Source organism: Notamacropus eugenii, chromosome X (assembly GCF_028372415.1).
Source record: "Notamacropus eugenii isolate mMacEug1 chromosome X, mMacEug1.pri_v2, whole genome shotgun sequence".
Classification (NCBI taxonomy): Eukaryota; Metazoa; Chordata; class Mammalia; order Diprotodontia; family Macropodidae; genus Notamacropus; species Notamacropus eugenii.
In genome coordinates, this window is record NC_092879.1 from 77,991,714 (window position 1) to 78,008,971 (window position 17,258).

The window sequence follows — 17,258 nt, forward strand, 5'->3', positions numbered from 1 at the left end:
TTGAATCCTTGGGAGTGAATGAGATCATTGCTTGAAGTAGTATAGGGGGAGAAGGTGGCTCAGGACAGAGTCCTGGTGGACTTCCACTGCTGGCATTCATGATATAGATAAAGACCCAGCAAAGAAGACCAATGAGCAACCAGACAGGAGGAGAACCAGGACAGAAGAGTGGCATGAAAAGTCAGAGTGTCAAGAAAAAGAGAATGATAACATCAGAAACTACAGAGAGATCAAGGAAGAAGGGGTCTGAGCAAAGGTCATTAGGTCTGATAATTAAGGGAGGTCATTGGTGACTGAAGAAAGCAGCCTCGCTTGAATGATGAGGTCAGAAGCCAGGTTACAAAGAGTTCAGAGGGAAGTGAGAGGAAATGAAGTGCCAACACTAATGAGCAGAAGTTAGCCACAGAAGGGAGGAGGGCTATGGAATGATAGCAGGGATTCAGATCAAGGGAAGGCTTTTTAAGGATGCAGAAAACATGGGAATGTTTGTAGGCAACAGGGAAGCAGCAAGTGGAGTGAGAGAGCTGGAAAATAAATGAGAAGTGGGGCTAACAGAGCAGGGACAATCGGCTAGATAAGATGAGATGGCATGGAACCACTTGTGCATGTAGACAGAATTCCCCTTGGCCAGGAGAAAGGCCACACCTTCATGTGAGACAGGGATGAAGGGGGAGATGAGAAGAGAGGGAAAATATGGAGAACTTAGAGAACAGTCTCTCTCTCTCTCATATCAGAGAGAGTGGATGAGTGTAGGGGTGAGGAGCAATGGGAGGGTTGAGGAGAGATGAAAAGGTCTGGAAAAGTCAACTTGGTGAATGGGATAGTGAGTCAGGGAGATTTAAAAGGATTGCCTTGCTACAGTAAGGGCTCAGTTGAGAAAATGTAACATAAATTTGTAATGCATCCACTAAGCATGGTTTCATGATTTTCTCTAGCTTCATTGAGGAGCACATGAGTTAGGAGTGAAGGCAGCAGATAGTGGCAGTAATCCAAGACTGACCTTGCCAGAGCATGCTCAGTGATAGAGGGAGAGGTCAAAGGATTCCAGAGGAGGATAGTATAGAGTTCATTGAGAGAGGGAAGAGAGGAGAGTGTAGTCAGTGCAGGGATGATGACCTGGGAAAGAACTTAGGGGTCAAGGGATTAGGGGTTGTGGTGAGGACAAAAATAGGGTTTGGGATTAGAAGGCAGAGAGAGAGGTGGAATGACAATAGATCAAAATCAGACAAGGGAATTTCTGCATTTATGAATGTGAAAGTGGAGCATTTGTTGATGATGGCAAGATCAAGGGTATGCCCATCTTTGTGTGTGGCTGAGGTGGGGTGGAGAAGGCAGTCATGGGAAGTAAGTAAGCTGAAGAAGTGGGAGCTGAGTGAGGAGATGTATGTTGTATCACCCCAGTTCCAGGGCAGCCATGGAGGAGATAATGACTGTGAGTCAGTCACTGAACACATGGAGAAAAGAAGGGCAGTGTCCTGGAGGGTGGGAGACAACAGTGGCCAGAATATTTGGATTGATTCTCAGTTGATGGTGGTAGAGGGAGAGCCTGGAAACTGCGGTAGAAAGCAAGGAGGATTTTAACTCCTCCAGCCTTTACCAGTGAGTGGGGTGGGGTGAGGGAGTGAAAGGTGGCATCAAGAGGGAGCTGGGGCTCAGGGAAAACCTGAAGATGAAAGGAGGGAAAGGAAAAGATTTAAGATCAAAGCAGACTTGTCACCTATGGAGCAAACATCCCAGAGCACCTTGGGAAAGGACCAGGAAACTTGAGAGGAGGACCCAGAGTGCAGTGGGATAAGGAAGCACCAGCTGGGGAGGGGGCGAGATGAGTGGCCAGGTAGGGGTTTCTTAGTCTTAGAGTAAAGCTACAGTTATCAGCATCCTTAGGGGGTGGTCTCAGGGTAGAGTCCCCTCAGAGCATTAGGCAGTTCAGGCTAAGGGAGCAGTGGAAAGAGCTGATGGAAAAGAACTTCTCTCCTTTCCCTGCACCCAGGCTAGGCCAGGAGACCAGCAGAGGGAACACAATGGAGTCATGTGTCTCCCCATCTATCCAGGAACAGGCAGAAACAGGCCAGGCCAAGCCAGGAGAGGAGTGAAGGGAGCAGGATGGCTGTTTGTACATTCAGGTGAATTAGTTGAACAGTCGTATTCAACAAGTATTGATTAATGAAATGATCAAATTCCCTGACCCTAGCTGAGGATCAGAGAGATACTAGGCACAGGTCTTCTGGACAAAGGAGAGTTGGGTCCTGGGACTGGCAGATACCCCAGGGTTCTGAAGGGCATGTCGTAGAGATGGAAGGAGAATGCTGGTCTGATAAAATGGCAGCTATGGAATCTTATGATGAACCTAGGGTCCAGTCTCAAAGGTATTTAGTCAACTTTTGTGAACAAAGTAGGTTCACTTCATCAGCCTTGAAAGGTTGTGGCCACAGTTTGGTGGCCCCATTGTTGAGATTTCCTTCTCAGTAATCTTACCCTTTTAAACTGAACACCAAATATACTGTCAACACAAATGACTAAAAATCCATGGAGGTGGTGACCTGCGCCAACTGGCCAGCCTCTCCCTTGGCCTCCTAATCACAGTGGCCTCCTCATCAGTCTTGCCTCCCTGCTCTCCCCTCTCTAGTCCATTGTTCACACAGCTGTCCAATGGACATTCCTAAGGCCTGTGACTGTGCTGCTCATCTACTCAGTAAACTTGAGCAGTTCCTGATTACCTCTAGAATCCAAAAGAAATTTGGATTTGGCGTTTGAAGCCTTTCACAACCTGTTCTCAACCCATCTTTCTAGGCAGTTCCAGCCTCGGAGTTCCAGCCAAGTAAACCTGTTGGTCCTTCCACAACTTCAGCATTCTGTATCTCATCCCGACCTTCCAACCTGTACCTGGGACACTCTCCGACATCACTTTCACCTTTCAGAATCTCTACTTTCCTTTAGGACTCAACTCAAGTGCAACCTCTGCTATAACCTTATCTTGACTTTCCACAGTCAGTAGTGCCCTCCTCTTCTGAAATAACTGTCTCTATTTTGTGGGGCTTGGGCTGGTACCTACTGTAGTCCAATCTAGGAGCTCTAGAGTGAAATGGGTTTAAGGTTTGATCTTTGAGGAGGGAGAAAGGAAGGAAGGAAGGAAGGAAGGAAGGAAGGAAGGAAGGAAGGAAGGAAGGAGAGAATCATGCCAGTTAACTCTGAGTTAACTGGGAAGCTTCTGGCCATCAAAATTTACTGTACTTTGGAAAGGAGAAGGAGAGGAAGAGGGAGAGGATGAGTTGAATTACCCAGCTGGTTGGGTCCCCTTTAAGGCAGCTCGGTTGTGTTGTGTTTGTCCTTCGTTTTTGAAGAGGCCCATGACATCAGGGAGATGATGACATATTTTGCATTGCCTTATCTGCGCTCAGGTTGTATCACCCCAAGATAACATAAGCTCCTTGAAGGCAGGGACTGTTGGCCTTTTGTGTTTGTGTCCTCATACGTTAGCTCCGTGCTTGGCTCTTTTTCACTGTCTTTGGCTGAAGCTGTGGTCTTAGTGATGTAGGGAACTCCTGGTATAAGCCTCCTTGGAGATTCTTCAGCATCTTGCCATCTAAGAGAATTGTCTCAGAGCCCTGAAAAGTTAAGTGACATGGCCAAGGTCACACAGCAAGTGATGGGGCAGAGTTGGACTTGAACCCAGTCTTCTGACTTGGAGGCTGGCTCTCTGTCCACTCTGCCAGGATGCCTCTCTGCCTGGCATGTAGAAGGGACTTTATAAATGCTTGTGGAAGGAAGGAAAGAATAATGATAGCTCACATAGTTTAGACTTGCAAAGTCCTCAATATAAGTGATCTTGTTTGATCTCCATAACAACCTGGAAGGTAAGGGCTATTATTATCACTTAACAAATGAGGAAATTGAAGCAGAGAGAAATTTACTTGCTTGGGTCATTCAGCTAGTAAGTGTCTAAGGGAGGATTTTAGTTTGGGTCTGTTGACCCCAAGTCTAGTCCTGATTTAAATAAAAGAATGTGAAGTTCTTTGAGAAAAGAAAGCTCTTTTGGGTTGTGTTATCATTCTCTGTTGCTGTGGGGGCTTTCTTATTCTTGCAGATCAGTGACCAAGAGTAAGCTTGGGTAACTAAACCAGGCCAAACGCCATAATTGGGGCTTTAATTATGCCCTCTTCTTAGGTGTGAACATTCCCATGCTTAAGTCCTGGCATTGACTGGGGTGATTTGGTGGGTCAGACTATTATAGATCTGAGCTGCAAGTCTATGTGAGGGAGAACCTATCTGGTAGAGGTCCTAGGAGATTGGGCTAGAATGGAGTGCGGGCCAGAGCCCTTAAAGCACACTTAAGCCCCTAGGGGTGATGCTTCCACAGCTGGCACAGAGCCTGCTCTCAACAACACCCCCAATGGCAGCTATGGAGAGACAGTGGTGGAACCTGTGAGCCTGGAGATTGCAGCAGCAGCAGCAGCAGCAGCTGAGGGAATTCTGGGAGAGAGAAGAGTGACACTTGCCAGACCCAGATCGGTAGCAGGGGCCTGGATGAAAGTATGCAGTACCAGATCTGGAGGAAGGCAACATCCTGAGTCACAATGCCCAGGAACAGGCCAGCCCCTCCCCTCCTGTCAGGAGTATTCAGAGGGTCTGCTCCGAATGGGAAAGAGATTGCCTTTCTGGTCACTTCCAGTGCCAGATTCGTTTTGGGGAGTGCTGGACTCTTAAGGAAATCCCAGTTCAGGATGGCAGGAACTCAGGGGCCTGGCTGGAAGGTGAAGGGTTGACTTTCTAGTGACCCCCAAATGCTTTTCCTTTCTGGCAGGGGGAGTCTGAACCACAGGGTGGTGCTGCGAGCCTGAAGGATTCCAGAGGCCCCTGAGAAGGAAGGTGGAGGACACACCAGCTAGGGAGCAAGGGATGTGTGTGCACGCTAGCCATGGGCTCCCGCCTGAATCTGATTTTGTTTTGCCTTCTTTCTGTGGGGTGAAGTCAAAGCTGTCTTGTAGCTGATATCATTGGGCAAATGTGTGCTTGTGCGAGGTCTGGGGTCATGAGCTATGGCCCTCTGGGGATGCCAGTTTTGGGGGTTCCCAGGAGAAGCTTGAGGTGAGACACAAGCAAGGAGAACCTGGTTTAGGAATGCATAGAATTGGATGCTCTGTGCTGTGGGCAACACTCACAAGTCAGTATTTGTGCTCACTGACATACAGCCGATCTGCCAGTAAGTAAGAAGGTGTAAATTCTGAAAAAGGAGAAAAAAAGCACCCCCCCCCCCCTCCCCAATGCATGTGCCTTTAGCAGGGTTTGGCTGTGCTCCTCCCTCCCTCTTACATAGAAGAGCTAAGGCCGGATATTGCGCTCAAAGGACGCAATCCAGATTCGAAGAAGCTTTAAACTGAACATTGTGTGGCTTTGTTCAGATCTGCACTTATTTTAACAGCTCTTTTCTGCTCACAGATACTACTAAGGCCAAATTTCTAAGTCATAAAACCCAGTCTGTGGCTAGAAAAAAACATGATTAAAAGGGACTGCAAATTGTGGGTTGAATTGTGTTACCTGTTTGTTTCCACCTCCCCCATCCTGATTTCCCCAAAGAAGCCCAGGGCCCCCCCTCAAAGCACATCTGTGTGCCAGCCCTGCTGTTTTCCTAGCCCTTGTGTCCAGTTGGACCAGGAAGGGTAGAAACTGTTACAAAGACATTTCTGGGCCTACCATCCATCCGCTCCCTTGGTTCCCTTGGAAGAGCCACATGCTCCTGTCCACGATGTGATTGGATCAATGCTCTATTTCTGCCCCTTTTTAAAGCTTATAGAGTATTCTCCTCCAGAAAAAATAAACCTGTGACTTCAATAGGGCAGGTATCCTCCTCCTTGTACAGGTAGGGGAGTGAAGGCTCAGTGAGAAGGCCCCATTAGTGCCACCTGGCAGAGTTGGCCAGCTCCTCCCCCATCTGGGATAATCATAATTTCAAAACAAAAACCTTGGAATTCTGGCTTCAAATGGTTAATATTGAAACAAAATGTTAATGAAATAATAGGGTTTTCAAAATTAGAGACTCGGTTCCACAGATGGAAAATGGCTCACTCTTTCATTAACAGCCCAAATTTTCTATGCACAGAAAAATGACAACCGGCAATTTTTTTCATTACACTAATCCACAAAGCTGCTAATTTGGTGAGATTTCGTACAGAGTGGAAATGCCTTCTAAGGGGGGAATGGGAGTCCACTTGTCCTTTAAGAAGCTATTGTACCTGGGATCAGATTTTGCTGCTGCCTAGCTCTACAGGAGTGTGTAAGGGCACAGAATACCACCAGCCTTGGATTCTGCTACATTGAACCCACATTTGGAATCAGTTGGCTCAAATCAGAGTTTCTCTCCAGTGTTCGTATGACCAAAGCTGGACCTACAGCTAAGGTATTTAACCTCTGAAGTTAAAATGAGTTGTTGCTGCATGTCCCAGACCCTCCAACCCCCCTTAAAATAAACTGTGATGCTTGTGGCACGTTCATTTTTTGGGGGGAATGTAACAAAGGATAGCTTGTTCTGGTTGTGTGCAGGCATATTGGGAGAGGGGGGCTAGGCCATTGAGGTAAGGGATTCTGGGACGGGGAGGAGCACATTCCAGGCATGGGGGACTGTCTAAGCAAAGGTACGGAGGTGGGAGATGGATTGCGAGAGCACAAGGACCAGCAAGAAGGGCAGTTTGGCTGAAGTGTGTGTGCATGTCCTTCCTTGCCAAAGAAGACCGTGCCATCAGAGAAATAATGACATAACTTGCACTTGACTTTGTTTTGAGTGAGAGAGGGCTGTGCAGGTCACCTGTCTCACTTCTCCTCCAGAGCCATCTGAATCCAGTGACCATCATCAGGATGACTGGAGATGACCCAGGATGAGGCAATTGGGGTTAAGTGACTTACCCAAGGTCACACAGCTAGTGAGTGCTAAGTGTCTGAGGTGAGATTTGAACTCAGGTCCTCCTGACTCCTGCACTGGTGCTCTATCCACTGCACCACCTAGCTGCCCCTGGAGTGGAGAGTAGGAGAAGGGGAATCATCTATAATGAGCCCAGAAATTCAGGAGAGACCAGGCTGTAGAGAACTTAAAGGCTAAAGGAAGGAATCTGTATTTTATTCTAGAAGAAATAGGAAATGGCTGGAGTTTGAGTAGGAGGTCAGATGCACACCTGAGGAAATGCATTGGCGGGTTGGTCAGAATGGGGAGAGCCGCAAAGCAAGGAGGTGATTAGGAGGTCAGGCAGGAATAGTGAATGTGTGAGGGGGAGTTGTAAACTGCTCATCTTCAGAACTGAGGGATGGCTGGGAAATACGACCTAATTCTCTCCCATAAAAGCACACTGATTTCTTTGGGTGGTCTCTGCCTATTCACCCTATAATACACATTTGTATTGCTTGATCCCATCAACAGAGGGACAGAGGTGTAACTCAGTGAATTCCAATAAGAGTTTCGCGGTGTTTTCTCTTTGATTTGATGCGAACTCCCTTCACCAAGCCAGATGGCCACCCCTGTGTAGCCTAGAGCAGGGCTTCTTAAACCTTTTCCCCTGGTGACCCCTTTTCAAGTTTCAGCTGCCTTTCTTGGCATCGTGTGGCCTGAGGGAGTGTGCAAAGTGCCAATGCTTTGTATTTGGAACCAAGGCTGTGGGTGCCACACAGGTAAGTTCTGCCAGAAACACTTTAGATTCATTATGTGTTTGATTTTGAGTTAGTTAAAGTTTGGTCATCATGTTTTCAGAAGCCCTTTACTGTTGATCACTTTTCTGTGACCCCATATGGGCTCATGACCCACGGTTTAAGAAGCACTGGTTGGCAGATAAGCCTAGAGAGTAGCTTAAGGCTCCCAGTGGTGGTGATTTGGCCACTTTTCACAGCTGATTGGTTAGTGTAGGACAGAACTGGAACCCAGGCCTTTCTGGCTCCATTCCTACTCTATCCCATTTGCCAGGCTCCTTTTCTTTACGTTTTATGAAGCAAATGAATGTTCATTTCTCTAGAACTAGTCAGAAACATAGCAAGACTCTTCAACAGAACATTCTCATTTGCTAAGTCATGTAATAAGGTAACATTGGAATTTTTAAAAGCCCACAAACCCCCAAGAAACTGAAAGTGAGTTTAATCATCTTACAAATCCCTATTTAATTTCAGTTTCAACAACTCCTTTTGCGCTTAGCTATATTTTGATCAAAATGATTGGTAATGCAAGATAATAACTCATTTTGTGGATGAAAACCTTAGCCTCCAACTTGAGCCCCATACATGGAGTGGGAGCAGTTGACTGATTTGGCAACCTGATTTCTTCTGTAATGCTTGGATTACCCAGGCTTTTATGGCAGCCAGGACAAAGGCTTGGAAAGATCGTTGGCTTGGAAGATAGAAGAGCAGGGAAAGTTGAAATAGCCCTGAGAGATACCCAATTGTTGAGAACTCTTTTTTTGATAGGTAATACAGGGCAAAACTAGTTTAACCATTAGCCTACAATATTATATGATGATCGGAGTGAGCTTTTTGTAAGAGTGCTAGCCCAAATTTCCAGGGCCTTCTTGTGGTGAGGGAAGCAGATGTCATTCTTTCATGGCACTTACCTGCTCAAAACTCTTTTTGGTTCCCTGTTAATCTCCTTAACCTGGCATTTAAGGCCCTCTACTATCAGGCACCACATTCTCTTTCCTTGTCTTGGTATAGTGGAAGGGCCCTTGGATTTGAGAGGATCTGAGTTCAAATTCTGGCCCTGCTATTTATTAGTGTGACCTTGGTCAACTCAGTTCCCCACTCTGGGCAGTACTAGAAGGAAGGTGGGCAATCTGTCCCATATAAGGAGATTTAAAGAGCCTCTGGCAAATGACTGTGTTCCTCTAAGGGAGAAGTCAGGGGTGGTGGCCGAGAGGCAGGTACAGTAGCTGAATGCTGAGAATAGAAGAGGGACTAGGTATTGGCAGAGGGAAGCCACTTAGAATGACTGCAGGCTAGGAAGAGTCTCCCTGACCCCAGCCCATAGAAGGTCTTTTTTTTTTTTTTTTTTGCTTATATTAACTTTATTTTCTTAGCAAAGTACTAGAAGTGAAATCAAGACTTATTTGTGAATGGTTAAACAAATTATGGTACATGAATATGATGGAGCACTACTGGACCATAAGAATCCACATGTATGTCAAATAGAAACATGGAAAGAATTCCATGAACTGATGTTATATGAAACAAGCAGAACCAAGAAAAAATGTGCAGCTGTCAAAGGAAAGAACCACTACAACAAGATGGTCAAAACTGAATGTTGTGAAATTATCAAGACCTTGCTAGGGCCCAATTCTTGTTATTTCTCTAACAGTAAGATCCTTGAGTGTTACCATAGAAGGTCTTTAGAGAGAGAGAGAGCTGGGGGAGGAGGGGACGAGGCTGCACCTGCCTGGGGACAGCGATGTCTCCATGACCTTGTATTTCCCTAGAAGTTTCCGCCTCTTTGACGTCTCAGATTTTCCCAAGGCCATGAGCCAGGAGATCCAACAAGAGGGCCAGGTTAGAAGTGTGGTGGGCAGAGCATTGCTGGTAGCCCTTACCCTGTGACTGATTGGGGAAAACACTTCTCCAGGCTCTGTTGCCTACAAGCTCAGCTTGTCCCAATAAGGGGTAGCCTGGAGTGGGGCTACTTCAGATAGGACAAGGATATAACTCTTTAGGGGCGTGCTTTCTTGGGTGTGGTGGAACCAATATCCTACCCCTTTCTCTCCCATTCAAGTTTCACTAGTATCTCCTTAAAAAGGTATTAAAACCAATCTCCAGACTTAATTGGCTCAGCCATAAACTCATGGGCCGTAAACATCACTTGCTGGTCACTTGAGTATAAATAAAGACAAGAAGCTCCGGCCTCTTCCCAAGGCTGGCCTGGCAGACCACAACGGGCACCTCTGGCAAAGGGGCTTTGCTCCGCTGAATCTACACAAGGTATCCCTGCTTCTCCTCTCTTTCTAATACCTTTCCCCTACTATGGCAAAACAAATCTCCCTTTGCTAACATTGAGGGACCTATGAAGGACTCATTTCATTGCGTTCTCAGACCTACACTATCAGTGGACTGGCCTGAGTCAGGCCCAGCCCCCAACACTGGGGGTACCTGGGCCTTTCTTGATTCCTGGAACTTTTCTTTTCCTTGAAACTTTGGCCCTTCAAGCCTCTTTACCTCTCCTAAAGAACAGAGGTGGGGGTGTTGGATTGGTGACCAAGATGTACCTGGAAATGGATGCTACTGTTTTGGAAGGCCTAGGGTCCCCATCGTCGGGGGGAGGCTTCATTTAAAATGAATGGACTTGTTTCCTTCTGAGCTTGAGAAGCATTAAAGAAAACAAATATGATCATATGCAAAGTTGTACATGACACTGCGATGGTGGCACACAGCTGTGAAAAAATAATTTCATTGCAGTTTCTAAGTTGTCAAACTTGTTTATATCTCCTTTGGAATTCACTTCTGTGCATTTCTTAGTGTGTGAGGCAATTGGGATTAAGTGACTTGCCCAGGGTCACACAGCTAGTAATCAAGTATCTGAGGCTGGATTTGAACTCAGTTCCTTCCTACTCCAGGGTTGATGCTCTATCCTCTGCATCTTCTGTGTATTTTTTTAAATGCATCATTGACGGACTCTTTTTTTAGCATCACTAGCACCATTCCCCTCTCCCCCAATTCTCTGCCTCCCCCAAAACCCTTATTCTTGCAACACATAAGCATAGGCATGCAAAACCAATGAGGGCAGTGGCCATATCCCAAACTTTCTCTTTCTGTGCCTTGAGTCCTCCTTCCCTCTGTCAGGAGGCAGGTCACATGCTTCCCCACAGGTCCTTTGGAATCATGGTGGGCAGAGTTCTTTACAGTGCTCTTGTTACTCTAGAAATTATTCTTTTGACTCTGTTCTTATTTAGTTTTTTCAGTCATGTCTGACTCTTCCTGACCTCATTTGGGATTTTCTTGGCAGAGATACTGGAGTGGTTTGCCATTTCTTTCTCCAACTCATTTTACAGATGAGGAAACTGAGGCAAACAGGGTAAAGTGACTTACCTAGAGCCACACAGCTACTAAGTATCTAAGGCCAGATTTGAACTCAGGAAGATGAGTCTTCTTGACTCCAGGCCTGGTGGTCTATCTACTTGGTCACCTAGCTGATTTTTTAATGTGCATGAATTCATATGTCTTTAAAGCCTATCCCTTTCATTATTTCCTACAGCATGATAATACTCCATTATATCTATTTACCAAAATTTGTCCCACCATTCTCCAATCGATGGACACTCCCATAGTTTTCAGGTCTTTGCTACAGTAAAAAGTGCTGTTATGAACATTTTTGTACACATGGGTCCTTTTCCTTGGTCCTTGATTTCTTCAGGGTTTGTGCCAAGTGGTGGGGTTGCTGGGTAAGGAAGCCACATTTCTTCAACCTAACTGAAAGTCAGGAGACTGCAAGTTGGGAGAATTGTCTTTGCCTAATTCTTACTCTGATATGGATCTGATTCTCCTTCATAAGCTGAGACTTGGAGAGGATGGTTCTGAAGTTTTGTTTGTGAGTTTGAGCTGTGGGCTCCACTTGGCTCTGCCTCAACTCAGTCTGACAATGACAATACTATTTTAATGACCTTGGACATGTCATTTCCCTTAACCCTAATCCTAACACCTCTTCTCGAGTTGCTCAGTTGTTTTCAGTCATGTCCAACTCCTTGCGACCCCATTTGGAGTTTTCTTGGCAAAGGTAGTAGTTTGCCATTTCCTCCTCCGGCTCATTTTATAGATCAAGAACTGAGGCAAACAGTGAAGTGACTTGCCCAAGGTCACACAACTAGTAAGTGTCTGAGGTTGGATTTGAACTCAGGAAGATGAATGAGTCCATCTAGCTGTAATTAGTCTTCTTGGAGGATAAATTTGAAGAAGCAACTGCTAGTACTGAATTAGCAAAACTATTATAATGGATAGAGAGCTGGCCTTGGAGTTAGGAAGAACCAGGTCTTGGACTCTGCCTTAACTTCTTAGGGCCCATAAATTGCAGAGCCTGTACTGATGAGTTTGGGTCTGAGTTTGCAGGAAATTTTTTCTTCCTCGGTTCCTTGATCTGGGGGGTTGTTCCTGCTATCTTATCACCATGATGGTGATAGATCTTCTGCAGCTAAACAATACTCTAGACATTGTTTATATGAGACTATTCCCACAAAGATATGTTTTTTTTCATTACAAATATTTTTGTGGTAGCCCCAACAGCATAATTCACAGGTACCTTTTAGCAACTGGTTGGTCATTGAGAAGTCTCTATTTTGATGCTGTCACAGCCTTGTTAAAGTAAAAGTTTAAATAGGTTTAATAGTCTCTCCGGTAACATTATTAGGTAGTATTAGCTGTAATATAGCATAAGTAACAAGCTTCCAAATAGCTTGAGTTTCTTTGGGGTTGCAATATGTATAGCCTTCCCAGTAATAACATCCCTGGGGCGGGCAGTCTCTGTTCCCTCCTCCCACACCCAATTGAGCAAGGGTTTCACCATCTTTGGTCCTGGCCTTGCTTTGTGGTACCTGCTCCAGTTGTAAACATTCTTAGTCATGGCCCTCCCTGGGCTTTAGCTTCCTCCTCTAAGGAAGGTTGCACTATATGGCCCTTCAGTGACCTTTCAGCCTATGATCTTTATTTCATATTTCTCTGCTCTTGCTTTACCTTTCAGCCAAACTGATCTACAAGCCAAGAGGCAGTAGAATAGAGTGGAAAGGGCTCTGTCCTGTTAGAAAATTTGGATTTGAATCTTGGCTCTGACACCTGTCCCCTGTGTGACATTGTATGATTTGCCCTCTCTAGGGCTCAGTTTCCTCATCTGTAAAATGAGGGGGTTGATCTCAGTGGCCTTTGACATCCCTTCCAGCTCAAGAGCTATGAGGCTGTGACCTGCTTTGCATATCTACCTGTGTCTTCTACTCTTCTGCATTCATATAGGCCAGATAATAAGGGAATGTGCATTTATCAAGCACCTACTATGTGCCAGACACTGTGCAAAGCACTTTACTTATAATATTTCATTGACTGTCCTTCAGATTTGGATTATACTTGATCCTTCTCTTGACTTCTTAGAATCCTTTTATTCTTTCACAGCCCAGTTCTATGAAAATCTCATCTCGTCCCTTCCAGCATGACTCCTTTCTTACCTTGCCTCCCCCTACCCTGATAGAGATGAGAATAGGGACTGGACCTGGGATTTCCCTGGAATTCCCCCATGAAGAACCAACCTCCACCTAAAATTCAGGTCAGCATTTTCCTGCTATTTCTAGCCTTAGACAGTTGCCTAGGGCACTGAGAGGTTCACTCACTTGAACTTAACCAGGGTCACACAGCCAGGATGTGTCAGGGGTCAAATTTGAACCCAAGTCTTCTTGGCTCCAAGGCCTCCTCGTTGGATCCTCTCCCATACCCTGCTACCCCATTTTTTCTGAGTGAATAACACCAAAATTCTGTGCAAAGGTGATAGACCTGATGGTAATATTGTAGATTTTGAGCAGGACAGAACCCTTTTCATTTTTTTGCAGGAGGAAATAAAGACATAGAGAAGGAAAGTGACATACCCCATATCATCCCAATAGCACATTGCTGATCTGGGATTTGAACCCAGGGCCTTAGGCTCCAAATACAGGGCTGTTGAGCTCCCCCACACGACTCCTTATCGATCAGATCCATAGAAATGCTTCTGAACGTTATTATGCATCATCAAAGGTCTGCTAGCAAAAGGGACAGATAGCAGGTGTTTGAGGACATTTTTAATCACAACGAAAAATGATGTTTGCCTTGATGAGGAGGGAAAGATCCGTTCGAAATAATCTATCTAGTTGCTATCTGCACCTCACACTGTGCCTTGCACGTAGTTGAGATTTAATAAATATTGGTTGAAAGAAAATGAATGTCAGTTTCTCAATCTTCTCTAGACTTAGGTCACATCTGCATATATTTTCCATGGAGATATTAAGTGTGGCCTTCAGGAAAATTGTATTTGTGCTTTTGATTAAATTAAGCACACATTTAGGTGAACTTGAGTGGCCCCCAGGTTTGGGGGAGGATGAAAGCCACTAGGAAGGGAATGAGAAAGCAGGTGGCTTTTTTTCTTTCTCTATATTTGACTGATTCTTTAGGTCCTGGAGCACAACAGTATTTTCATATTCATTCTCTCTCTCCCCTCTTCCCCCTCCCTTCCCCTCCTCCCTCTTCTGACTCTCCCTCCCTGCCTCTCTTCTCCCCACATATTTCTCCCTTCATCTCTCTCCCTCTTCCCCTCCCCTCTCTCTTTCTCCCATATTTTTCTTTCTCTCTCCCTCCCTCCCTCCATCTGCCCATCTACCTCTCTCTCTCTTCTTTTCTTTCTCCTCTCTTTCCCTCTCTCTCTTCTTTGTTTCTTCATCTCTACATAGGCACATGTATGTACACACACATGCACACACACATATGCATGTATGTGCAGGCACACCTTTCTTTGGAGCCTACATGATTTGGTTGTAAAAGGTTTGGATTAATATTTAAGATGGAAGGCCTTCCCCTTTGGCATACTGTGTCTCCTTTTGGCAGTCTGGTGAAGCCTATGGATTTCTCAGAATTATGTATTTAAATATATAAAACTATGATGAGAAAGGAAATCAAATAAATTGAAAGATAGTTATCAAAATATATATTTTTAAAACACTAGTTTCGGGTCCCCAGGTGAAGGGCTCAGTGTCAGGGAAAGGGGTGAGTGGGGCAGAATACTGCAGAAATTTTATAGTCAGAGTGACCATCATCTCAAACTATACCAGTGTGTTAGCACAAAATAGAAAATGACCTATGAACACCACAACACAAACTCCAGAATGAAATGGGTCTGGCAGGTCTCTAAACTTTGAAATGCAAATTCTATTGTGGGTGTTTTTTTCTTCTGTGACCCAGTCAGAAAGCACCACATTTAATGGAAATGAGATTAAAATCAAACTTTGAAGGTTTGCGGCAAAAGGTGTCCATTTTTTATCCCTTAGTCTGGAGGATCTTATTTTAGTCTGAATTTTTTTAAAAAAATCAGTCTAAAGTCATTTTGGTTGAGATTCTCCATGTTACTTTGGGCTTTTAAGCATCTGCAAATGGCCAGATGCTCCGGCAAACTTTCTGATGGTCAAACCTCTGGCATCGCTCCCCTCAAATTGTGGCTTCTGGAGTCCAACTTCAAAATCCACAGAGATAAAGGTTGAAAAATGCAATTGAAGTAGCTAATTCCAACAAAGAGTGGGTTTTCTTGGAAATCTGATTCCTGCCCTGCTCCTTCCACAAGTAGCTCTGTGACTTTTAGGCCAGCAACTCCTCTTCTCTGGGCCATGGTTTCCATCTCTGTACAGTGAAGGGAGCTAGTCTGCACCATCCTTGACATGGAATGACTGTCCTCATGATACAAAGACAAATGGCTACCAAGGCGTCTGATTTTTGGTGAAAGTGACTTTTAGTTGGTACCATGCCTGGCACCCAGGAGGTTTTTAAATGCTTATTGACTGATTTTTCAGAGGTGACATTTTTATTTTCCTGGTTGAAATAGAGTTCAGTATGTGATGACTGAACATCATTACTAAAGAAGGGACCCAGTGAATACCATTTCTGTGCCAAGTGTCGGGATATAAATAAATACTAAAAACGACCAGGGTATAAACGGAATTGTCTCTGACCTGGTGGCAAGTGTCATGCATGGCCCAGCACAGAGTCCTGGATTGGGAGCGAGAGGCCCTGAGCTCACCTTTGGGCTGCTCTACTTGTTGCTTAGACAAGTCGTTTTAACTTTCCTGGGTTCTCTGTAAAATGAGGCAGTTGGACTCAATGGCCTCTTGGGTCGTTTGCAGTTTCTAGATCTGTGATCCTACGACATAGAGAGCCAGGACATGTTGGAAAAATATGAAATGATTGCAAATGTTTTTTAGTGATTATTTTTGTTTTTGAACTTGGAATGATGGAAGCTCAAACAGAAACCCTGTTTGCAATACACCAGTCGCCTCATAGTATGGCTGCTTGCGTACGCTTCCCTCCTGGTAAAGTTCGACAAAACAAACCAATAGAACTTAGGGACTTGTCTCTGTTTACTTTTACACCCAGCTCTCCAGACAGTCTTCAATTACAGATTTTAGGTGGAATATCCAGGAGGAAAAAACCTACTCAATTCACTTGGTCTTTGTTGTTCACTTGTTTCAGTCCCGTCCGATGCTCGGGGATACTGCAGTGGTTTGCCCTTTCCTTCCCCCGCTCATTTTACATCGGTAAGATGGGTTTTCGTCTTTGCACCACTGCCCTTACAGGGTTGCTGTTACATAATGTGTCATAGAGATAGAATGTTCGTAGCTCACATTTCTATCGCCCTTGAGGATCTGTGAATCACTTTACATACATCTGCTAACTTGAGCCTCACAATTGTTCTGTGCTGTATGTGCTATTGCATATCTCTGTTTTTACAGACAAGGAAACTGAGTCAACTAGTTAGTATCCAGTTCTTTCAGCTATTACTTCCAGCACTCTTTATTATACTCTAATCATCATATCCCCAAATACAGGCTTTTATATGTCCCTATAGAAAAGGTCCCCATTTGGGGACCTTTCTCCTCCCCATGCTATCTCCTCCTTTGTCTCAATACTCTTCTGTCCCTTCTTATCAAAGTCCAGGCAGAAAAGTCTCTCATATGGATCACTTGTACCATGGTGTGAATTGATTCCATGTCACTTAAGTCTTATCCTTATTTTATTAAATGAGATAATATTTTTAAAGAGCTCAGCACAGTACCTGGCACAAGGCTAATAAATGCTCCTTTCCTCCCTTCCTTATCTTAATTATGAAAGGCTTTGCTCCCTCTTGAGGGAATTTTAGGCTTCATCTTGGGGTGGTACTGTTTGGGAGTGGATATTCCTCTTGGTTCCCTAAAATCACATCAGTAAATATTCTCTTCTTTTACCTACACAAGAGCAATGATGACTAGCTCCCCAGGGTGGGAGAAGGAGCTTGTACAGGATCATGCAGGAGGAAATGGTAGAACTGGCACTTCAGCTGAGTCTTTGGATTCCATAATCAAGGACACTTTTGACTACATTACAATTGGAAAGATCGGTGAGGGAGGTCTGAACTGGGGAAAGGGTCATGAGCAAATGTGTGGAAGGAGGAATTAGCATAGTATGCTTGGGCTTAGTGGAGTGATCTGACCTGGGTGGATCCTAGGATTTCCGTGGGGCAGTAGTGGAGGGTAAGGGTAGAGGCAGATCATGGAGAGTCT